A 26,054-nucleotide genomic window follows, 5' to 3' on the forward strand; every position below is an offset into this window, starting at 1 on the left:
CATCTCCCACCTGGACTACTGCAATCTCCTGCTCTGTGGCCTCCCTTCTAAGGCCTAAGACACACGGCATGAAAATCGGAGTAAGTGGAATGTGATAAAACATCAGATTCCACTCAGACCAATATTATTTTATGTGCCAGCACCCATGAGCAATTATTTTCTCAGCCCTAATCGGACCGAGAAAACAGTCGCAGCATTCTGCAAGTGTAATGCGATCCTTGTTTCATTCAAGTCTATGGGGCGAGAGAAAAATCGCACTGCACTCGCAGTACGCCGGTGTAATGCGAGTGCAGGGCGAGAATGGCAATAGCCGGCAACAGAGGAGAGAGGGAGATAAATCCTTCCCTCCCCTCCGCCGGCCCACCCCTCCTCAGCACTGGCCCACACCCGCAACTGTGGTCCGATTGCATGATCAGACCTCAGTCGCAGGGACACTCACATGACGCTCGGCTCCCGATGTACTGCCAGCGTGAGCCGAGTGTCATGCGAGGATCGCAGTAGTGCCCCGTGTGGCCCCGGCCACTCTTGCACCCCTCCAATCTAGCCTAAATTCTGCTGCCGACTAATCCACCTCTCCCCCACTATTGCCCAGACTCTTTTCTCTGCCATTCCAATCATTGGCTTCCAACTGGCCAAAGACCAGCTCAAAACAATGCGTGAGGAAAAAAAAAAGCGTTGTGCGAACATACACGTAGGGTGAGGATACAAGTTCAAATTTTTGATGAAGGTGTTGAAGGTAAAAATAGGACTCGATTAAATAAAAAAAAAAAAGCAGGATTATTTGTCCTTTATACTTTCTTTACCTTTATGGTACACATTGTTTTTTGAATTCTACATTGCCTTAGAAAATCTGAATAAAACCTGAGTGTGCGGTTTGGCCTTCATATTGTCATGGATGACACAGTCCTGTGGTGTCTGGCTATAGAAGGTCACGGTGTTTGGCTGCACCTGACTTTCTATTACTTCATCTTGATTTTCATCTCTTTCCTTTTAGGACCCTGCAGCGTTCCTCAGCCTTTCAGCTGTTTTTTCATCAGCACTTGTCTGGTGGTTTTATATACCTTCACTTCCTGTTGTTCAGTGCTAACTACCTATAGATACTGAGTGCAAGCAGTCGGCTTGCAGTCATCTGGAGTAATTTGTTGCATTTTGCAGTCCCTATCATTGTATCTTCTTGGAGATAAGTTGTTTGTTATTTTTCCTTGTTTATTATCCCTGTGTGTCTTTTAGTGTTTAGTGGGGTTGACGAGAATCTCATCCCATCCACTCCCTACCTAGGGCCCAGTTCAGGATCAGCCTTGGGTCAGGTATCCTGCTCGGCGCGTAGGTGCAGAACCTATCTAGGGTGATGAGGGACCCCAGTAGGTTTGGTCAGGGGTCACCATCTCCCCCTTCCCTTAACACGGAGTTTCCCTTCCATATCGCTTGGTACTACACCCTACTTAGCGTGACGCATATGTATGGTATTCATTATTAGCAGCACAGGCTATCACATTTTCATGGACCCTCAATACTTTCCCATATGTGCAAAGCAGGCATGGAGACCAGGACTGTATGCATTTTGCTCATACACAAAACCTCCAGCACGCCCCATATTATCCTCTGTATTCAGAACAGACTTAATCCAATCAATGTGTCATGGTATGTGCATAAGTATTCAATCCCTAGAAAGCAGATATGACCAGCAGAGTACATCTATGAACAGAGTATTAAATGGCACATTATAGGGTCACGAGATACGACATTGCTTCGCTCTCGCAGCACATAGGGGTATTATGGAGGGAAATTCTTCAGATAACTTTGAAACAAAATACACAGGGAGTTAGGAACTGTGTCGCAAGTAAATGTGGCGGTGTTTATGCTGATGCCCCCCCAAAAAATGTGCCAGAAATACAGAAAAAGTGCATATGTCACTCATACAAGCAGATTTTTGAGAGTTTTGATTGAAAAAACACTAGCATTTTTTTCATTGCTGAATGGAGTAAAAAAAAAAAAAAAAATTCTGAAAACTCCAGTAAAAAAAAAAATGTTCCAAAATCACAAGGAAAATGCTCTAACACTAACCATTGGGCAAAAATATTGAAAAGGCGCTCAGAAAATAACCAAAAACTGATGCAAAAAAGACGTTAGGGTATGTGCACACGCAACAGATTAGGTGATTCAGACAGATGTGTGTCTGAGGGCACGCATCCAGCTGAAATACATCGCAGCACAGGCACCCATCGGGTCCCTGCACTGTGATGTGCCTGCCACCAATTAAGGCAATGAATATTCACTGCTCCCCACGCACACAATCCTGGGCATGGGGAGCAGAGAATATGCTGACAGCTGTAAGTTGCTGCGCAAGGTACTGATGTAATGCGCTGCGCCGCTTACATGCTGGTCAGTTGCCAGCGTCGCAGTAGGACATCAGGGGAGCACAGGGAAGGGGAGTACAATTGTTTATTTTTTTATTATTATTTTTTTTCTGTGTGTGGTGCGGTGGGGGCTGTATACCAGGATGGGGACGCTATATACCAGGATGAGGTGGCTATATACCAGGATGAGATGACTATATACCAGGATGAGGGGGCTATATTCAAGGATGGGACGCTATATATATAATATACCAAGATGAGGTGGCTATATACCAGGATGAGGTGGCAATATACCAGGACGAGGTGACTATATACCAAGATGAGGGGGCTATATTCAGGATGGGTTGCTATATACCAGGATGGGGGGTTTATAACAGGATGGGGGCTATATATCAGGATGGGGACATGCTTGGGACATATAACATGATGGGAGCATATATGCCAGGATGGGGACATGATGAAAAGAAGAAAAAAAATACCAGGATGAGGCCATGATGGGGTGATATATACCTGGAGGGGGCTATATATCCCAGGAAGGGGCCAGGATGAGGCCATATACCAGGATGGGTCATGATGGGGACATATATACTAGGATGAGGCCATATATAACAGGCTATATCCATGATCGGGGTCATACACCAGGATGGGCTATGACGGGGACATATACCAGGATGGGACCATATATACCAGGATATTGCCATGATGGGGTCATACACCAGGATGGGGCCATGATGTGGACATATTTACCAAGATGGGGGACATACTTACCAGGAAGTGGCCCAGGATGGGGGTCATTAGTACAGGATGGGGAACATTACTACACAATGAAGGAGGAAGGGCAACTTGTATGTATTTAAAGGATTAGGAAAGAAAACACCGGCGTTCCTGGAGCGTCTTCCTTTTGGAAAATTTGAAAAGGACACCTGCCTAAAAAAAACGTCATGTGCACTTAGCAACCTAGAAATTTTTGCAACCGTTTTTTCCTAACCTTTTCATTTTACAGTACCCAATTTGGAGACAGAAAAAACACTTCAACAATCTGAGTGTGAACAAAGCCTAAAGTATAAGGTCTACGGTTATATACACACACTGAATATTTTGAGCTTATTTTGGAGCTGATACATTCCAAGATTCCATGATCCTTCTCAATAAGTATTTCAAAACTGTTCCTATTCAATTCTATTGGAAATCCACATTGCTGGTCAGATGAATTTTTTGGAGTATTTTTTTCCCCATCTTTAAAAAATACCTGGTGGGGAAAAAGAAGCGCATGTCACTTTTTCAAAGCGGATCACACTATTCCAAACTACCAGGGTCAAATCAAAAGGCTGCAAAAAACTCTGGAGGCTTCACAAATGGATTTAGTTGCAGAATATGAGGAAATGAGTACAAATGAAAAATATTCCGTGGGAATGTACCCTAAAGGTTACTCAAAACCCTGTTTTATGCTGTTGTGAAAGTCATAAAGGTTTTTGCTCACTTTGCACAACTCTGGCAGGATCACTTTGCAGAGGGTAATTCATTGGGTTATTATTAACTTGTTACTCTGTAATGTCAGAGCCGACAGATGTGATTGTCACACACTGCACAGCAGAGCTGCTTCCCCATATGGAAGATATACAGCAATGTGTGACCCCGAGAGCCGAGGACGGGATACAAGGAACTCTCCAGGGAGGAAATTACTCATAGTAATATCAAGACGTATCATAAAAACGCGAGGAGTCCTTCAACCGAGCAGCCACTCAATGAGATCAGAGAGCAATTATAAGAGAGCAGTCACTCAATGAGATCAGAGAGCAATTATAAGAGAGCAGCCACTCAATGAGATCAGACAGCAATTATAAGAGAGCAGCCACTCAATGAGATCAGAGAGCAATTATAAGAGAGCAGCCACTCAATGAGATCACAACATCCATCAAAGAGATCGGAGAAGATACTCAGGGAGAAGAGAACAGTCATTCTTTGACATCACAACTGTCACTGCATAAGATTACAGCAATCACCCAATGACATCAGAGAAGGCACTCAATGACATGAGAGAAGGTTCTCAATGATATGAGAGGGCACTCAATGACATACAAGAAGGCACTCAATTACATGAGAAGGTCCTCAATGCCAAAAGGCACTCAGTGACATGAGGAGGCACTCAATGACATCAGAAAAGGCACTCAATGACATGAGAGAAGGTACTCAATGACATCAGAGAAGGCCCTCAATGACATCAGAGAAGGCCCTCAATTACATTGGAGAAGGCCCTCAATGACATCGGAGAAGGCTCTCAATTACATTGGAGAAGGCCCTCAATGACATCAGAGAAGGGCACTCAATGACATCAGAGAAGGGCACTCAATGATATACGAGAAGGCACTCAATGACATCAGAGAAGGCAGCCAATGACATCAGAGAAGGCCCTAAATGACATGAGAGAAGGCACTCAATGACAACAGAGAAGGCACTTAATGACATCAGTCAAGGTCCTCGGCAAGATCAGAGAGGGCCCTCAACACGATGAGAAGGCACTTAACGAGATCAGAGAAGGCTCTCGACGAGATCAGAGAAGGTCCTCGATGAGATCAGAGAAGGCCCTCGACGAGATATGGAGAAGGCCCTCGATAAGATTCGGAGAAGGCCCCCAACGAGATTCGGAGAAGGCCCACGACGAGATTCGGAGAAGGCCCCCGACGAGATTCGGAGAAGGCCCCCGACGAGATTCGGAGAAGGCCATCAATGAGATCAGAGAAGCCAATCGACGAAATCAGAGAAGGCCATCGACGAGATCAGAGAAGGCCATCGACGAGATCAGAGAAGGCCATCGTCGAGATCAGAGAAGGCCATCGTCGAAATCAGAGAAAGCCATCGATGAAATTCAGAGAAGGTCCTTGATGAGATTCAGAGAAGGCCAACAACTAGATTCAGAGAAGGCCAACAACTAGATTCAGAGAAGGCCAATGACGAGATTCAGAGAAGGCCAACGACGAGATCAGAGGAGGCCCTCGACGAGATTGGAGAGGGCCCTCGACAAGATTGGAGAAGGCCCACGATGACATTGGAGAGGGCCCACGATGAGATCGGAGGAGGCCCTCGACGAGATTGGAGAAGGCTCTCTATTAGATAGAGAATGCACCCTTTGAGAAGGCACTCAATGAGAAAAGAACAATCATTCTGTGACATCAAAACAGTTGCTCAATTATATCTGAGCGGTCACTCACAATAAGATTTCAGCAATAATTCAGTGATAATGTATCAATCACTCAAAATCAAAGCAATCAGTGAGATCACAACAATTAGCGAGATAAGAGAATTCATTCAATGAGAAGAAAGCAATCACCCAATGGCATCTTGGCAATCAATCAGAGCTGATACCATACATGACTACGAGGCTGTGGAGTTTGGCTCAGGACACCCGCCGCTGGTCCATAGGTGGAGGTCCATACTTGGACTATGAATGTTGGTCGTGTGACACCACCCTTACTTTGCTGGTACATTGTTATTCTGGGGATGTCATGCCTGCAAATCCACACCAAATATACACTGTGTGCATTCACCCTTAAAGCGGTCAACAATATCCGAGCAGTTCCTCAATGACATGGTCAATCAATGAGATCAAAGCAGTCACTTAATGTCAGTTAGTGACATCACATCAGTCAATCAATGATGAGACAAAGCTCCGGCACACTCCAAGAATCATAGAAAATATCGTGATGCTTCAATATTTTTATTTAATTTGTGCACAAAAAAAGTCCAACGTTTCCACCATGACTCAGGTCTTTATCAAGGACATTGTCCTTGATAAAGACCTGACTCATGGTCGAAACGTTGGACTTTTTTTATGCACAAATGAAATAAAAATATTGAAGCATCACGATTTTTTCTATGATTCTTGGAGTGTGTCGCAGCTTTGTTTCATCATTTAGTTCTCTATTTTCTCTGAGCACCTATTAATAGAGTGAGCCAGGTCAATCAATGACATCATGGTGGTTGCTAAATGACATCACAGTGTTTGTTGTATGAGCTCAGACAGCCCTGTGCAACCTGAAGAGTGTCAAATGCACAAATACAATTAATGAATGATTTATCAGGATCTGAATGACACCTGGGAACAAACACAGCGGCTGCTGACAATCATGGGATAGTCTTTCCAGCGAGTCTCAGCAGCGAGGCTCCGGCTGCAGATCTATTACACGGGATAGAACCCGGAGTCTTCTATGTTGCAATATCCAGGGTCATATATTAGAGAACAGTTCCCACTTATACGCTTTTATCATATGGGGGTGATACGAGGACTCACCCACCACCATACCCTGGAAACAGGTCAGCACCATTCTGCTGCTGTTTATGGCAGTCTGTAGTCCGTCTATGGAACAGCATGGACATCAAAGCAGAGAAGAGCTTACACTCTAAATCATGTAGATAGTGGCCGATGTCCTCTTGTCTCCATCCACCAACAATATATCACATGGAATTTGGATGCAATAACCATAAATCACCTATACTTTAACATAGCTGCTATAACATAGGCTCAAAATACAGCGCTCTAATATATAATCTACACTGGTACAACACGTGTAGGAATGCAGTGACCTGTGTACCCCAGTAATGACCCTATACAAAGTCATAACACACCTGCTATGACATAGGCTTACAGCGCCTGTAAATATTTTATAACAGATGCACAACTAATGATGAATATATAATCACATAGCTCCGCTATAACATGGGCTTCACGTGCAATGATGACCATGTTACATTTTATATCATAAAGATGGGTTATAATGAGTCTCAACATCATCACACGGCACTGCTATAACCTGGGCTTCACGTGCAACGATGACCATGTTACATTTATATCATAAAGATGGGTTATAATGAGTCTCAACATCATCACACGGCACTGCTATAACATAGGCTTCACGTGCAGTGATGACCATGTTACATTTTATATCATAAAGATGGGTTATAATGAGTCTCAACATCATCACACGGCACTGCTATAACATGGGCTTCATGTGCAACGATGACCATGTTACATTTTATATCATAAAGATGGGTTATAATGAGTCTCAACATCATCACACGGCACTGCTATAACATAGGCTTCACGTGCAATGATGACCATGTTACATTTTATATCATAAAGATGGGTTATAATGAGTCTCAACATCATCACACGGCACTGCTATAACATAGGCTTCACGTGCAGTGATGACCATGTTACATTTTATATCATAAAGATGGGTTATAATGAGTCTCAACATCATCACACGGCACTGCTATAACCTGGGCTTCACGTGCAATGATGACCATGTTACATTTTATATCATAAAGATGGGTTATAATGAGTCTCAACATCATCACACGGCACTGCTATAACATAGGCTTCACGTGCAATGATGACCATGTTACATTTATATCATAAAGATGGGTTATAATGAGTCTCAACATCATCACACGGCACTGCTATAACCTGGGCTTCACGTGCAATGATGACCATGTTACATTTTATATCATAAAGATGGGTTATAATGAGTCTCAACATCATCACACGGCACTGCTATAACATGGGCTTCATGTGCAACGATGACCATGTACATTTTATATCATAAGGATGGGATATAATGAGCATCTACATCATTAATATGAGCACATAGCTGCTATAACATATGTTTAATGGCTAATCATAACCAAGTACATAACATAGCTGTCAACTCATAGTGTTAGAATGAAATTACTTATAACATTGCTGCTCTAACCTGGGTTTAATATGTAGCAATGGCTATATGTAATATATAGCTCAGCTTCTATAACTAACGGTGGGTTCTATAATGAAAACATAAATCATCAATATTACTCTAGAGCTGCTATAACATGGGTTTCATTTATAATAATGACCATATCAAAGCTGCTATAATATAGGATTAAGTTGTAAAGATCACTATATATAAAACAGCTGCTATAACATAGGGTTAGGATGTAATGATCTTATTCAATGTATACTATAACATAGCTGCTATAACATGGGGTTAGGATGTAGTGACCTTATACAATGTACTGTATATTATAACCCAGCTGCTATAACATGGGGATAGCATGTAATGACCTTATACAATATATATTAGAACCTAGGTGCAATAACATAGGGTTAAGATGTAATGACTTTATACAATGTATATTAGAGCCTAGCTGCTATAACATAGGGTTAAAATGTAATGACCTTATACAATGTATATTAGATCCCAGCTGCTATAACATAGGCTTAGGATGTAATGACTTTCTACAATGTATATTATAACCCAGCTGCTATAACATGCGGTTAAGCTGTAATGACTTTCTACAATGTATATTATAACCTAGCTGCTACAACATGGGCTTAGGATGTAATGACCTTACACAATGTATATTATAACCCAGCCGCTATAACATGGGGATATATTAAACCTAGTTGCTATAACATGGGGTTAGGAAGTAATAACCCTATACAATGTAAATTATAACTTAGCTGCTATAACATGGGGATAGGACATAAAATCCTTATACATTGTATACTATAACCTAGCTGCTATAAGATTGGGTTAAGATGTCATGAACTTACACAATGTACTGTATATTATAATCCAGCTGCTATAACATGGGGATAGCATGTAATACCTTATACAATGTAAATTATAACTTAGCTGCTATAAACATAGGCTTAGGATGTAATAACCTTATACAATGTACATTATAACCCAGCTGCTATAACATAGGGTTAGGTTGTAATGACTTTCTACAATGTATATTTTAACCCAGCTGCTATAACATGGGCTTGGGATGTAATGACCTTAAACAATGTATATTATAACCTAGCTGTTACAACATGGGCTTAGGATGTAATGACCTTACACAATGTATATTATAACCCAGCCGCTATAACATGGGGATATATTAGAACCTAGCTGCTATAACATGGGGTTAGGATGTAATAACCTTATACAATGTATACTATAACCTAGCTGCTATAAGATAGGGTTAAGATGGCATGAACTTACACAATGTACTATATATTATAATTCAGCTGCTATAACATGGGGATAGCATTTAATACCTTTTACAATGTAAATTATAACTTAGGCTTAGGATGCAATAACCTTATACAATGTACATTATAACCCAGCTGCTATAACATAGGCTTAGGATGCAATAACCTTATACAATGTACATTATAACCCAGTTATAACATAGGCTTAGGATGCAATAACCTTATACAATGTACATTATAACCCAGTTATAACATAGGCTTAGGATGTAGTAACCTTATACAATATACATTATAACCCAGTTATAACATAGGGTTAGGATGTAATAACCTTATACAATGTATATTAGAATTTAGCTGCTATAACATAGGCTTAGGATGTAATAACCTTATATAATGTATATTAGAATTTAGCTGCTATAACATAGGCTTAGGATGTAATAACCTTATACAATGTATATTAGAATTTAGCTGCTATAACATAGGCTTAGGATGTAATAACCTTATACAATGTATATTAGAATTTAGCTGCTATAACATAGGCTTAGGATGTAATAACCTTATACAATGTATATTAGAATTTAGCTGCTATAACATAGGCTTAGGATGTAATAACCTTATACAATGTATATTAGAATTTAGCTGCTATAACATAGGCTTAGGATGTAATAACCTTATACAATGTATATTAGAATTTAGCTGCTATAACATAGGGTTAGGCGTTGGGACATTACATATGCGCTGTAGGGGAGGTCAGTGCCTCCTGTTGGCTCTGTCACTTGTGTGCTGTCACATCCAGGACTTGTCACTAACTGTGCAGAGGAACAGGACAGACAGGCTGAGAGATCACCGGCTCCTTACCATGAGATGAGAGCAGAACCCCACAAAGAGGGGGCGCAGGAGCCTCAGCAGGGGGTCATAGTGCCGGGGTGTATAGATCCAGCAGGCGGGCGGAGGACGAGGCTCCAGCAGTCAGTGCAGTCTGACAGCTCCGCTCACATTGCTGCTACTCCCGGGACAGAGTGCAGAGGGCGTGTCCCGCCGGGTGACTGACAGCTCACAGGATCCGCCTACCCAGCCCTGGGGAGCGTAGAGGGCGTGTCCTGCCCTGGAGACTGACAGCTCACAGGATCCGCCCACTCAGCAAGCTGCTGTCAATCACTGCAGTAATATCTCCCAGCAGACCTGAGCTGTCACAGGGTCAGAGGAAGGGGCAGCAGAGACCTCTGCACATGATGTCTATGGGCTGTGACACTGCTTGTTATACAGGCTATTGGAAGCCAAGAACTACACCAAGGGGATGAAAAGTTCTCAGAAAATGTATCACAGGCTTAGATACTTCTCAGTAGTTTGCATCACACATAAGGAGCTTAGAAGCAGCAGCTTGCCAGACAGTCACACATGACAGGCTTAGATACAGGAGCTCAGCAGTCAATATTACACATGGCAGGCTTAGATACAGTACCAGTCAGTATTACACATGACAGGTTTAGATACAATAGCTCATCAGCCAGTATCATATATGACAGGCTTAGATACAGTAGCTCAGCAGTCAGTATTACACATGGCAGGTTTAGATACAGTTGCTCAGCAGCCAGTATTATACATGACAGGCCTAGACACAATAGTTTAGTAGCCAGTATCACATATAACAGACTTAGATACAGTAGCTCAGCAGCCAATATGACACATGATAGGCTTAGATACAATAGCTCAGGAGCCAGTATTGCACATGCCAGGCTTAGATACAATAACTAAGCAATAAGTATCACACATGATAGGCTTAGATACAGTAGCTAACCAGTCAGTATCGCACATGACAGGCTTAGATACGATAGCTTAGCATCCAGTATCGCACATAACAGGCTTAGATACAGTAACTCAGCAATAAGTATCACACATGACAGGCTTAGATACAGTAGCCCAGCAGTCAGTATCGTCCATTACAGGCTTAGATACAGTAGGTCAGCAGCCAGTATCGTACATTACAGGTTTAGATACAATAGCTCAGCAGCCAGTATCATACATGACAGGCTTAGGTACAGTAACTCAGCAGCCAGTATCACACATGACAGGCTTAGATACAGTATCTCAGCAGCCAATATCACACATGAGAGGCTCAGATACAGTATCTCAGCAGCCATTATCACACATGACAGGCTCAGATACAGTATCTCAGCAGCCATTATCATACATTACAGGCTTAGATACAGTAGCTCAGCAGTCAGTATCGCACATGATAGGCTCAGACACAGTAGCTCAGCAGTCAGTATTGCACATTACAGGCTTAGATTCAATAGCTCAGCAGCCAGTATCACAGATGACATGTTTAGATACAGTAGTTCAGCAGTCAGTATCACATGACAGGCTTAGATACAATAGCTCAGCAGGCAGTATCGCACATAACAGGCTTAGATACAATAACTCAGCAATAAGTATCACACATGACAGGCTTAGATACAGTAGCTCAGCAGTCAGTATCGCACATGACAGGCTTAGATATAATAGCTTAGCAGTCAGTATCGCACATAACAGGCTTAGATACAGTAGCTCAGCAGTCAGTATCGTACATTACAGGCTTAGATACAGTAGCTCAGCAGCCAGTATCGCACATGACAGGCTTAGATACAATAGGTCAACAGCCAGTATTGCACATGACAGGCTTAGATACAATAGCTCAGCAGCCAGTATCATACATGACAGGCTTAGATACAGTAACTCAGCAGCCAGTATCGCACATTACAGGCTTAGATACAGTATCTCAGCAGCCAGTATCGCACATTACAGGCTTAGATACAGTAGCTCAGCAGTCAATATCTCACATTACAGGCTTAGATACAGTACTCAGCAGTCAGTATCGCATATTACAGGCTTAGATACAGTACTCAGCAGTCAGTATCGCACATTACAGGCTTAGATACAGTATCTCAGCAGCCAGTATCGCATATTACAGACTTAGATACAGTATCTCAGTAGCCAGTATCGCACATTACAAGCTTAGATACAGTAGCTCAGCAGTCAGTATCACACATTACAGGCTTAGATACAGTAGCTCAGCAGCCAGTATCGCACATGACAGGCTTAGGTACAGTATCTCATCAGCCAGTATCGCAATTACAGGCTTAGATACAGTAGTATCTCAGCAGCCAGTATCAAACATGATAGGCTCAGATACAGGGCTGTGTTGACTATTCCTATAGGTCGGGTCACAGCCGGACTATCCCCAGAGATGGCGGCTCTGATTCGTCTTTACAGATTTTCATAGCAGAATTATTTGTGTAAGTCTCGCTCTGTTTTTGCACTTTAATAACCACAAATTCTGATGTAATTCCATTTCCCCCGCTGAATTCTGACTAATTCTGAGTAATTTCCAACTGCAACCTAATATCCTCCGAGTATCCCCTGATAAAGAGAAAGGTAACAAGTTGTGCAGAAATGTGGGGGCCACTTCCCCGCAGCGACTCCTGGGGGCCCCGTAGGTCGCAGTCACACAGGAGGCACCGCTCACCGACAGTGAAGACTGACACAGACCGAGCGCCTGGAACCCATCAAGAATCTTATTTTCAAATTTCTTACAAATCTAAGAATCGTGTCGCAGATCAAATCTTTTTTTTAATTTCTTTGTTCCTGATTATGAAGTCACGTGTCGCACCCTCTTAACCCCTTCAGCCCCAGAGGAATAGCAAAAAATCAAGAACCAGAGGGGATGTCTAGTATCCACTGTCAGTAACAATGCAAGAGTTTATTCCTGTGTGATAGTAATTGCCTGTATAATCGTCCGGTCAATTACTTAAATGTATTGTGTTTACATTCGGGTTTGCCCATACACAAGCCGAAACGCGTCTAATCTGGGTGGGAGCGGGAGACGCAATGTAGGATGTGCAATTAGGTATATTTTATATCAGGTCACAGGGTAAAGCTTGATTTATAGCATAGCAATTCTGAAAACTTACCCCCCCCACCCCCACCATATACACGAGATAAAAGTTAGTCGAGCCTGATGATTTCGGCGGGATATGCCAACTACCTAATGTGTACGGGGACTTCTCCGAAACATGATGTTGGGGGACATAAGGATTGGGCGGTTGAAATTCAATCATTTGATGTCACACTAGGTACATGTTTGCCGCCCCAGCAGCGGATCGAACCGCTCGGATCCGGGATGGTGTCCGTTTGTGGCTCGAGGGTCTCCGGACCCGGGGGCTTAGGGGCCACACTCTAAAGTAAAAGGGGGGATATTTACAGGGACGCCATCCGTGGTGTGCGGTAACTGGGAGTACCGCCACTGCTGTTGGGAGTACCCGGGGTGATGGAGTGGGGCAGCAAGGTGTCGTTGCCCTCCACGGGTAGGGGTAGGCCCCAGGACTCTGGATGGTGCTATTGGGTGCCGCAAAGGGGAAATCACTCAGGTACTCACTCAGCCAATAAGCAGACGCTGACAACCGGGTAAACCAAGTCTCTGGGTGCCGCTGCCTCTCAAGGGGAGCTCGTCCGGGTCCCGTCCCCTGCAGTACTGCCTGGTGATCTGTGACCTGCCTCCTGGCACAAAGTTTAAATTCACTGTAGTGGCCCGGTAGTCTGGAACTTGCTGGGCCCCACTCCCCACTGTGGCTAAGTGTGGGAGCCTGCTCTCAGGGCTCACGGTTGAGATTTTAGTGTGCTGCTTGTATGGAAGGCCCTATCCCCCTCGTTGCGCTAGTGCCCCGATTCTGGAGCTAGTGGGAACAGTCCATAAAGGCTCCGTTCTTAATTGACGGGTTGCCTGAAGCTTCTCCCCGACCTAGGGTCCGTGTACCCCGCTGTGCCTTCGGTCCCGGACCGGTGATAGGACCAGGCTACTGACAGTCCTCCTTGACAGGTCCAGGCATCTAGCCTCAATCCCCTGCGACCGGGGGTCCGACTCCTCTAGGTCCAGACCACCGTCTGCAACCTAGTCAGCTTCTCCTGGGAGCCCCTACTCCCAGCCTCCTCTGAGCTCCTCTCAGCTCAAGGGCTACCTTACTTCACCTCTTCCACTTCACTTCTCTGCTCTACACTCCTCACCTCCCCTTCCTGACCCCTAGGTGGGCGTCCCTATTCCGCTTAAGCCACCCACTGGTGGGCCTGGTGGGTGTGGTGCAGGGTGTATCTAGGATTTGATTTGCTGTTGGAGGCAGCACTGTAAGATAGGGACCCAGAACCATGAGGGATTTGAATACTGCACTAAAGAGGAGTGTGCAGTACCCTGTGACGACCTGAATAGTCCAGGGGCGTCACACATGGAAGTACCAAGCGCACGGCGAAAGGGAAACCCTTTGGGGAAGATGGTGACCCCTGACCAAACCTACAGCTGATCCCTGGGGTCCCTAACCACCCTAGATAGGTTCCACACCCTTGCGCCGAGCCGTAAGAGAAAAATGGACGCCAAGCAAGTATTTAAAATGGACACAGAATCAAACAAATCGGATCTGGAACACTGTTGAAAAAACGATCTAGATATTTTTTGCATAAGCAAAAAAAAAAAATGGACATCTGTTGAGGCCTGTAATTACCTTTACAATGAAGTCCACGTGATAGGTAGTAGTCTCTTACATACACCCGTGGCAGCTGATTATTTTGCCACTGGAACACAATAATCATCCATGGTGGTGTTCTGGTGTCACCGAAACTGGTGGGTTAAGAAGACATTCATCTAATGTATATGGGGTCCTTAAAGGGGTCGTCCGGTATAAAGTTATCACCTATTAACATAATTTGTTGATCGGAGGGTTCAACGACTGGTACCCTCGCCTTGCAGCGGATTGGGAAAACTTTATACCCAATGAAGAACTTTAATCCATGCTATAAGATGGCACATCAGATCGGACGCTCCGATTGTCACTCCTTTAATGTCTAATGGTTCTTCCAGAAAAAGGGGTCTAGCTCTCGGCAGCCCCTTAACACTAGAACTACTGAGGTAGTCATTTTGACTACTTTGCACTATGTATTTCTATATAGGTGTCACGAGTCCAGTAGTTCTAGTGTTAAAGGGAATCTGTCACCAGGTTTTTGCCACCTAATCTTTGAGCAGCATAATGTAGGGACAGAGATCCTGATTCCAGCGATGTGTCACTTACTGGGCTGCTTAGTGTAATTTCGATAAAATTACTGTTTCATCAGCAGTAGATTATCATTACAGGACTACTTGGTGTGCTGCAGGTAGTCAGCTGGATTCACTGTAAAATGATGATAATTACAGTAAATAAAAAATCTGTAAGTTTTTCAGCTTCAAAAAAATTACGACAGCCTTAATTTATTTTTACGGACATTTTGTGCCCTATTTTTGCCAGCTTTACTGTAGTGAAACTGAAATAACAAAGAAAGGGGGGTGGGGGCGTAGATGGTGTCTTATCCGGTGGTGCCAGAAAGAATAAAATTAGGTGCACTAACCTGGTGCGGTTGTGTATTAGACACAACCACTATAACCACGTGTTGAGGACGGCTGCTGCAGAACCCAAAAGGATAGCGTTGGAGGAAATAGAAGAAAAAAGGTTAATCCGCGCTGCCAGAAGAAGATCACTGAAGATTAGTGGGGATTAAAGATGTTTGATTTTATTGTTCGACACATTTCAAAGCCATAGACTCCTTCTTCAGGAATAAAAATCAATGTACATTACCATTACATTATTGATTTAGCTCCTGAGGAAGGAGTCTGTGGCTCCGAAACGCATCGAACAATAAAATCAAACATCTTAATCCCCATTGATCTTCAGTGATTTTCTTTTGACAGCGCGGATTAACCCTTTTCTTCCATTTCCTCCAATGCTACCAGCTGTACTGGAAATTCTGGACAGTTGGCATCCCATGCTGGGTTCACACACTGGGAAAGGTATAAATATATGGGCTGTATGCAGCCCAAGAGCTCATCATAATGCACAATTTAACCTGTTCTGCATGTAGAAATGGGTCCCCCAAACTCTTGAGCCCCTGTGGGGCTGCACAGGTTGCACCAATGATATGTCCGCCCCTGGGTTCATGTCATACTGTCTGATGAGTCTGTTTATCCTAGCTCATCATGTGTGAGACACGGTTCTAAGGCTATTTTTACATCTGAGTTGGTGCTTTCCATGAAGGTTTCTATCAGTTTTGACGGCCAGGATAGTGCAGCAATGCCATCAATGGGGCCTATTGGGCACCACTCGGATCTGTCATAGCACACATATGGCACAGCATCATTGCTCCATTATAAATAGAAGCCATGACACTTGTGGGATCATCGCCTAAACCTATCTATGATGTATGATACTGTGTCAGACATCACTCAGAACTACACTCCCCATCATGTACTGGGTGTTAGAATCACTTTATTTCCTGGGAAAAAATCTTTAAACCCTGGGTGTTTCCCTGGAGGTGAGGGACACCTAATGACTGATAATGAATTTTGGAATGCTGAATAGGGCAGGGGCCCGGCTTATCGGGTTAAGCAAGACAGATGTGGACACGTCCACAAGTGCATAATATTCTGCTGCTCACATAATCCGATATTATTTGTGTTAAGAAACCTAAACAAGTGAATGAAGAGATTACTGCACATTATAAATAAAGTTTATTGAAAAAATCAAGTTCTTCTTCGAACTAATAGAATAGTTGCCGAAAACAGCCAATCAGATTTCAGCTTTGATCATTTTAAAGCAGAGTAGTAAATGAAAGCAATGATTTGATTGGTTGCTATGGGCGACTTCTAAACTCTATCTACTTTGTCTACCTACATGAGGCCTACTAGTGTGAATTCATATACTGTGCTTTCAATAAACTTTATTTAGAATATACTAGTGACACTTTAAAGACTTAAATCACACAATCCATATTACTTGGTTCATAACCAAAGCATAAACATGAAGGCGATTACTTGAATAGAGTTTAAAGATTACCAGCATATCACCCTGTGTAAACAAGACATTGTTTGGGACCAGAATAATCGCTTTAGAAATCTTTCCATTCATATTGGTATTTGTAATTTTGTGAAAAAAGGGCAGTTATAGAGCACTGATATATATATATATATATATATATATATATATATATATATATATATATATACTGCTCAAAAGAATAAAGGGAGCACTTGAACAACAAAATGGTATTTTACTGTTCCCTTTATTTTTTGGGCAGTATATATATATCTAATATATAAAGCTGAATGTGTGTATGTGTGTGTGTGTGTATGTCCGGGATTGGAATCTGCACCGCCGCAGCTACAGCCACAAAATTTTGCACACTCACACTTCTTGACCCCGAGAGCGTCATGGGCTATGTTTCGAGGGGAAATTGTAACACCGCGCTTTACAGTTATCCACCAAAAAACCTGCCTCCATTAAAGCGAATGGAGCTGGGAGCCACAGTGCAGCCAGAACTTCAGAAGAATGCGTAGCCACGCCCTTTTATGGAATGTTGGCGTGTCGCAATGCAGCCAGGGAAAGAAACAGACACAGACATGGAAAGAGGCAGACACAAGAGACAGACACAGACAAAGAGACAGACTGACAGGGAAAGAGAGGGAACAAGAGAGACAGGTTAAGAGACAGACACAGACAGGTAAAGAGACAGACACAGACAAAGAGACAGAGACAGAAACAGGGAAACAGACAGACAGGGAAAGAGAGAGAAAGAGACAGACAGGGTAAGAGACAGACAAAGACAGGTAAAGAGACAAAGAGACAGACACAGGGAAAGAGGGAAAGAGACAGAGAGGGAAATAGAGGGAAAGAGACAGACAGGGAAAGAGACAGACAGAGAAAGAGCGCCGAGTGCTATGTTGTGAGGCAAAATTTTAACCCCGCGCCTTCCAATTTACCAATCAATTTTGCCCCTATCTACATAATGGGGAAAAAGTGAAACGAAAAGTGTTGGGGGCAAATTGAGAGGTGCCAGATGTGAACAAGGGGGACTTAAAGAATGAGAGCGATGGCGCCAAAGAGTATATACCGTACAGTTGCTAAGGTGGGGCCCCGACATGGGATACTCACCACACTCGGGGATATGAACACAGACACAAAATGCACCACACACTACCACATACATGAACACATATACCACCCTCAGCACACATTTCACCAAGTGAAACTATTTAATAATTACATTTCTATCTATTTGTTTTGTGGTTTTTGTGTGCAGAATACATTTTTGTTAATACATTCTATTTTGTTAACAGCAGTTATTAACCCGGGCAAAGCCGGAGAGTACAGCTAGTATATATATATATATATATATATATATATATATATATATATATATATATATATATATATATATATGTGAGCAAGGATGGTTGACCTTAGGGAGATCAACATCCACCACTGCGGAGACACCATCACGTGTTCAGATTCCTACTCCACACTGATTGAGAAACATGTTGAGAAACATGTGATGGTGTCTCCGCAGGCCTTCTTGCTTTATATATATATATATATATATATATATATATAAAATGTGTGTGTGCATAAGAGAAATAGTTATCTTCGATATTTTTACATTGATCACTGGGCCTATTTTAGATTCATACTTCCGGAATAGTTTTCATCAGTTTCGTTATCAGCAGTGACAGGTTTACAATGACATGTAACACCTCTGTACACATCTAACACAGAAAATACAAATCACAATACCTGACCCAGTTCCCCCTTCTTTCACAATGACCTTTGCAGAGGCTCATTAGATACTTTCATACAAAATATAGACTCAGTAGGGATCAGACCATTATGGCTATGTACATGTGTTGTTTCCTGAAACAACCTAAAACACCCCTGTGGCCACTGTGAAAACAGCAAGATTTCTATTTTTTATTTTTAATAGAAGAAGCTGGTAAAAAGGGACCTATACCTATTGGATTTCCAAATGGTGTCATGTCCCTTGACACCCAGAAATGCCTCCTCACTTCTACTTGTCAGCTTTGACGATGTCCTAAAATGAGGAGCAGCGTCTTGACGTCTGCAGCAAATCCATGGGATTAAAATGATTATAAACTGCAAGAGGCTTTTTTTGCTATTGGTTGGGATCGTGTCCTATATAAATGAATGGTTCATAAAGCTGAAAACTTTGCACCTTAAGCTTCATCTTACTAATGTCCCTTCTGGAAAATTATGAAATATGAACATGGTGCAGACTGATTTATGACCCACAGATTGTAAACTAAATTTATCATCTCTGCTAGGACAACCGTGAATCTCCCAGAAAATGGAAGCCTGACCCTGGCATGCTCAATCTCTAGACGGATGGCATCAAATTCCACATTGATGGGAATACTGAGGTGTGGTGGGGCATAGCCATGGGTAGCTTTCTATTCATGTCCCTTTTCCAGCATGACGCTGAGCCTAGACTGTCCACTAACTACCCCAATACACTGCAGTCTTATTAAAGCATCACTCCAGCATTTTTTATTGTTGCACTGGAGTAGTGCAATTAATCTAAGATCCCTACCTCTTATCTTATACTTACCAGCCACCATCTTCAACTTTTATAGGTGCTGTCTGCAGTGTTTGCTGGAATAATCAATGGAAGTCTAGGAGAGCAAGAATGAGGCTCCCATAGACGTACATTGTGAGCTTTTGACCATTATTTCTGACTTCTCGTCAGTGAGAAGTAGCGGTCACAAGATGGTGGAATGGGAGAGGAGCGGCGCCGGAAAGAGCTAAAGACAGTGACTGTTAAGCATAAGAGTAGGCTCAGGGAGCTTAGATGTGTAGCACCATTTAAACGCTGAAATAATAATAATAATAAAAAAATAAATGCTGTAGTGGTGCTTTAAAGGCAATGTGTCATCAGAAAATAACCTATTGTGTAAATCAGATTTTTATATAATATATAGGAAATGTTGTAATTTTCACATTGGCTACTAGGCTTAATAGTAAACTTCTGTACAAAAGACTATGAGCAGTCTCATTATCGCCATTTGCAATAGGTGATGTCAAAGCTCACCTCCTCCTCCTCCTGTACAATGAGTGATAACACCTCTATATACAGTAGAGAACACAGGATCACCCATTCACAATAGTTGACATTACAGCTCACCTCCTCCTGTACAATGACCAATAACATCTATATACACAGGACCCACCATTCACATTAGGCGATGTCACAGCTCCCCTCCTCCCCCTCCTGTACAATGACTCATAACACCTCTATATACAGGGTCCACCGTTCACAATAGGTGATGTCACAGCTCTCTTCCTTCTCCACCTGTACAATGTGTGATAACACCTCTATATACTGGAGATAACACAGGATCCACCATTCACAATAGATATCACAGCTCACCTCCCCCTTCTGGACAATGTCTGATATCACCTCTATATACAGTAGATAACACAGGATACACCATTCACAATAGATGTCACAGCTCACCTTGTCCTCCTCCTGTACAATGTCTGATATCACTTGTGTACAGTGTGTCCACCCATATCCTGTCCACCGCCATTAAGGTGTCGATTCATATTGAATTGATGATGCCCTACGATTTTTTAATTCACTTTTTTCTCTATCTTGTTCCGTTTTCGAGATAAAAAGGCTAACTCCGATGTTTTCCACCAGGTGGCGCTATAGGTGGTTTCATTGCGTAGCACATGGCTACTTTACTATACCTAGACACCACTTCTATGCCTATAGCTGCCGCCGTTCTCAAGTTAATGGCGGTGGACAGGATATGCGTGGACACACTGTATACAGTAGATAACACAGGACCCACCACTCACAATAGATGTCACAGCTCACCTTCTCCTCCTGTGCAATGTCTCATATCACTCGTATATACAGTAGATAACACAGAACCCACCATTCATAATAGGTGATGTCACAGCTCACCTCCTCTGCCTGTACAATTACCTTTAGCAAGATTAGAGCATGTTCAGATAATGCTTTAACAGAAACAGGAAGGGCCTGATTCTGAGTTAACTAAATCAAAGTTGCTTAACCTCTTTGTTAGATTTCCACTATGGGATATTGTGATTTATTGTTTAACTGTGGAGTGTTCCTTTAAGTATTAAGCAATTTTCCGCCTACACACGGCCAGTTCTGGTTACATTGTGTGAAATTATGAGGCTGTAATAATTGGTGCCTGATACATGGCAGAACATTTGCAATAAAATTCACCCCCCCCCCCCCACACACACACACACACCTCTGGAATGAATAAATAAATCAGGCCGAGCACCAAGACATTCAAGATGTTTTGACGGGAAGGACACACAGCCAGACTGACCACATGACTGCAACCGGCGCAGCCCTGAGATCTCGCTGCGGGGGCCTGGTGAACTCCCTCGGGGCACGGTGCCACAGGTGTGGCTGCATCAACATCCTGACGACACCATTATGCCCTTGTGCCCAGTCTGAGAATTGCCCACAAAGCAACAACATAAAATAGCAATGCTAGAATACTTTATTATTTATGTGGCCCATATAGCGCCTACACAATCCACCGTGCTGCACATTATAGCTTGTCCAGTGCATATGTTACTGGTAGTATTAAAAAGGTAACATCACCCAGAGCAATGAAGAGAAGGAAAAATAATCTTTGTGAGCGATTCTTCATTATATCCAGAAAGTGTCACGGATGACACAGTCATGTGGTTTCTGGCAATAGAAGGTCACAGAGTTTGGCTGCTCAAAATGCTCCCTGACTTTCTATTGTTGCTGCTGTTAGTATTCATTGTATTCGGTGGCTTTCCTGATGGATTTTCATCTCCCCTCTTTTGGATTCTGCTGCTGATCATTAGTATTTTGTTGGTGCTTAAATACTCTCTTCTTCCTTGGACTGGTGCTGGTGATATTATTCAGTTAATTCAAGCTCTGGGTGCAAGCAGGTAGCTTGCTCTCATCTGTAGTATCATTGCTGTACTTCTGAATGAGTCTTCTGTGATAAGTAGGTCATGCTTTATGCTTTTTCCCGCATGTGTCCTCCTTGTGTCTTTCTTTAACGTTTAATGATGTTGACGAATAGCTCATCCCACCCGTTCCCTATTTAGGGTCTAGCACTAGGGATACCTAGGGTCAGGTATGCGGCTCAGCGTATAGGTGCGGAACCAATCTAGGGTGGTGAGGGACCAGCGGTAGGAATACCCAGGGTCAGGTATCCGGCTTGGCGCAGAACCTATCTAGGGTGGTGAGGGACCACAGGCACCAGCGGTAGGAATACCTAGGGTCAGGTATCCGGCTCGGCGCATAGGTGCGGAACCTATCTAGGGTGGTGAGGGACCCCAGGGACCAGCAGTAGGTTTGGTCAGGGGTCACCATCTCCCCCTTCCGTAGACACAAGGGTCCCCTTCCTTTACCTTTTGCCACTCGCTTGATACTTCTCATACCTAGCATCACAGATTGAATTTTGGGGTCTGCACTTAGCCCATGTGCCCACCACAATGTAATGGCCATGATATCGACCATACTATACTGCATATATATCTAATCCTAAATGATGACAAAACTATACCAATCCCACACAGCCACAACCATTACAAGCCATTTATAACTGTGTTTGGCAGACGGGGCACTATGCAAGCAAAAGTGATAACTGTATATTCTCTATAGAATGCAAGAACCTGTGCTTATTAGTATTAGTACACAGGGAACTCCAAGGAATTTCTATGGAAAATTCAAATTTTACTAAAATATCACAATCCATATATAAATAATCACTATATGTCACAAATATTTTATTCCGCAAAGAAGAATATTATCATTCTGGATTCCGAAATGACAACAATGGCACCATCTAGAGAAAGAACATGGCATCGACCAAGGACGAAATCTCAGCTTTCTAGATCATCACATGCTGGATCAGAGGGACTTATTTTAGGGAGCAGAAATTAACCTGTTTGGGAAAACTATGACACAATAGAAAATGAAACCTGCATTTAAAGGCAATGTGCACCTTTGTGCAGTATATTTTTATTGTTCATTTGCCTCCTAAATGTTACATAGTTACTTAGGTTGAAAAAAGACCTAGGTCCATCTTGTTCACCCTTCCTCCACCAATTATAAATTTTGTCCCTAAATCATTTATAACTGACAATGTTGTGTACTGAGGAAATCATCCAGCCCTTTTTAAAAAGCTGTTATAGTATCTGCCATTACTACCTCTTGTGGTCGGCATTCCACAGTCTGACTGCTCTAACTGTAAAGAACCCTTTCCTATTTAGCTGCCTGAATCTAACTGTGAAGAACCCTTTCCTAGTTAGATGCCGGAATCTAACTGTAAAGAACCCTTTCCTATTTAGCTGCCTGAATCTAACTGTAAAGAACCCTTTCCTATTTAGCTGCCAGAATCTAACTGTAAAGAATCCTTTTCTATTTAGCTGCCGGAATCTAACTGTAAAGAACCCTTTCCTATTTAGCTGCCTGAATCTAACTGTGAAGAACCCTTTCCTAGTTAGATGCCGGAATCTAACTGTAAAGAACCCTTTCCTATTTAGCTGCCTGAATCTAACTGTGAAGAACCCTTTCCTAGTTAGATGCCGGAATCTAACTGTAAAGAACCCTTTCCTATTTAGCTGCCAGAATCTAACTGTAAAGAACCCTTTCCTATTTAGCTGCCAGAATCTAACTGTAAAGAATCCTTTTCTATTTAGCTGCCGGAATCTAACTGTAAAGAACCCTTTCCTATTTAGCTGCCTGAATCTAACTGTGAAGAACCCTTTCCTAGTTAGATGCCGGAATCTAACTGTAAAGAACCCTTTCCTATTTAGCTGCCTGAATCTAACTGTGAAGAACCCTTTCCTAGTTAGATGCCGGAATCTAACTGTAAAGAACCCTTTTCTATTTAGCTGCCAGAATCTAACTGTAAAGAATCCTTTTCTATTTAGCTGCCGGAATCTAACTATAAAGAACCCTTTCCTATTTAGCTGCCAGAATCTAACTGTAAAGAATCTGTCAGGGCCAGGCGGTCGGGCAGACCCAGGAGGTGGATCCTCTGGGCCGAACTCTAAGATGGTGGTAAGGAGTCCGGTAGCTGAAGCACTATGGGCAGTAGAACAGTCCGTGCAAGTGAGTGTAACGAAGAAGTCCCTGGGACCACGGAGTCACAGATGGTAGTCCGGGTGACGTAGCTCAGGTTCGGAAGCCGAGATGATGTCAGGCGGGGTCCGGAACCTTTGGAGCGAGATGACGGGTCACCGCAGGGATCCGAGATGGTACGGACTGTCAGATGGCAGACGGACAGCGTGCGGGGTTCGGGAATCAGCAGGACCGGATGGCGAGGCAGGATCAGCTCTAGAAGAGAGATACGTGAGTATGGCAAGACGACACAAGGAGACCTGACTCCTAGCTTGGAAAACACGAAGATCAGGCCCCGCCTCCTTGGACAATACACCCCTTTATACCCTGTACCTGTTTAGCCTCATTTCCTGTTAATGGACGCTGGCCCTTTAAGAAAGGGTCAGTGACCGCGCGCGCGCCCTAATGCGCATGCGCGCAGCCCGGGTGCCAGAAGCCAGGGAAGGAGGCTGAGAAGAGGACGCAGGGGAGCCGGCCAGGACCTGGGAAGCCGTCGGGCGCCGCGATCGGAGACCAGGGGGCCTGGGAAGGACGGGCACCGGAGGCTGGAGAGCGGGGAGCGTGGCAGGTGAGCCGGGGAGCGGGGCTGAGGACCCGGGGAGCGGAGCAGAGGACCCGGGGAGGGGAGCCAAGGACCCGGAGAGCGTGACAAAATCCTTTTCTATTTAGCTGCCGGAATCTAACTGTAAAGAACCCTTTCCTATTTAGCTGCCTGAATCTAACTGTGAAGAACCCTTTCCTAGTTAGATGCCGGAATCTAACTGTAAAGAACCCTTTCCTATTTAGCTGCCTGAATCTAACTGTGAAGAACCCTTTCCTAGTTAGATGCCGGAATCTAACTGTAAAGAACCCTTTTCTATTTAGCTGCCAGAATCTAACTGTAAAGAATCCTTTTCTATTTAGCTGCCGGAATCTAACTATAAAGAACCCTTTCCTATTTAGCTGCCAGAATCTAACTGTAAAGAACCCTTTCCTATTTAGCTGCCGGAATCTAACTGTAAAGAACCCTTTCCTATTTAGCTGCCAGAATCTAACTGTAAAGAATTCTTTTTCTATTTAGCTGCCGGAATCTAACTGTAAAGAACCCTTTCCTATTTAGCTGCCAGAATCTAACTGTAAAGAACCCTTTCCTATTTAGCTGCCAGAATCTAACTGTAAAGAACCCTTTCCTATTTAGCTGCCAGAATCTAACTGTAAAGAACCCTTTCCTATTTAGCTGCCAGAATCTAACTGTAAAGAACCCTTTCCTATTTAGCTGCCGGAATCTAACTGTAAAGAACCCTTTCCTATTTAGCTGCCAGAATCTAACTGTAAAGACCCCTTTCCTATTTAGCTGCCGGAATCGCTTTTCTTCCACTCGCAGTGAGCGCCCCCTGGTCCTTACATACATACTCACACGCACATACTCACACACACATACTCACACACACACACACACATATATATACACACATACATACTCACACACACACACACACACACACACACACACATTCACACACACACACACACACACACACACACCGCACACACCTTGACAATAAGAGATTCAGGAGGAGAACAAGAGCAGGAAGGAAACTACAAAAGACAACTGGGATAAACTTCCCAACAGCACAAAGCAAGAACTACAAGCAGCAGAAAGGGCCGCCACGCCATGACAAGCTATAGCTGGCATAGGAGGAAGGATC

General features: G+C 43.2%; 1 protein-coding gene across 10 annotated transcripts in view; it reads right to left on the reverse strand.

The window, feature by feature from the left end:
• MICAL2 (microtubule associated monooxygenase, calponin and LIM domain containing 2) overlaps positions 1-26,054 on the reverse strand; it is a 336,247-nt gene that overhangs the window by 288,229 nt on the left and 21,964 nt on the right. For 6 of the 10 annotated variants that reach the window (XM_075325690.1, XM_075325688.1, XM_075325685.1 and 3 more), the window contains exon 1: positions 10,231-10,414. The exons of 1 other annotated variant lie outside the window; for it this stretch is intronic. The gene's annotated coding sequence lies outside the window, so the exon portion shown is untranslated. Of the gene's footprint in view, positions 1-10,230; positions 10,415-26,054 lie in introns of those variants that run through there. 3 more of the 10 variants (XM_075325691.1, XM_075325692.1, XM_075325693.1) reach the window with 2 other exon arrangements.

The sequence above is a fragment of the Anomaloglossus baeobatrachus genome, chromosome 10 (assembly GCF_048569485.1).
Source record: "Anomaloglossus baeobatrachus isolate aAnoBae1 chromosome 10, aAnoBae1.hap1, whole genome shotgun sequence".
In the NCBI taxonomy this organism is placed as follows: domain Eukaryota; kingdom Metazoa; phylum Chordata; class Amphibia; order Anura; family Aromobatidae; genus Anomaloglossus; species Anomaloglossus baeobatrachus.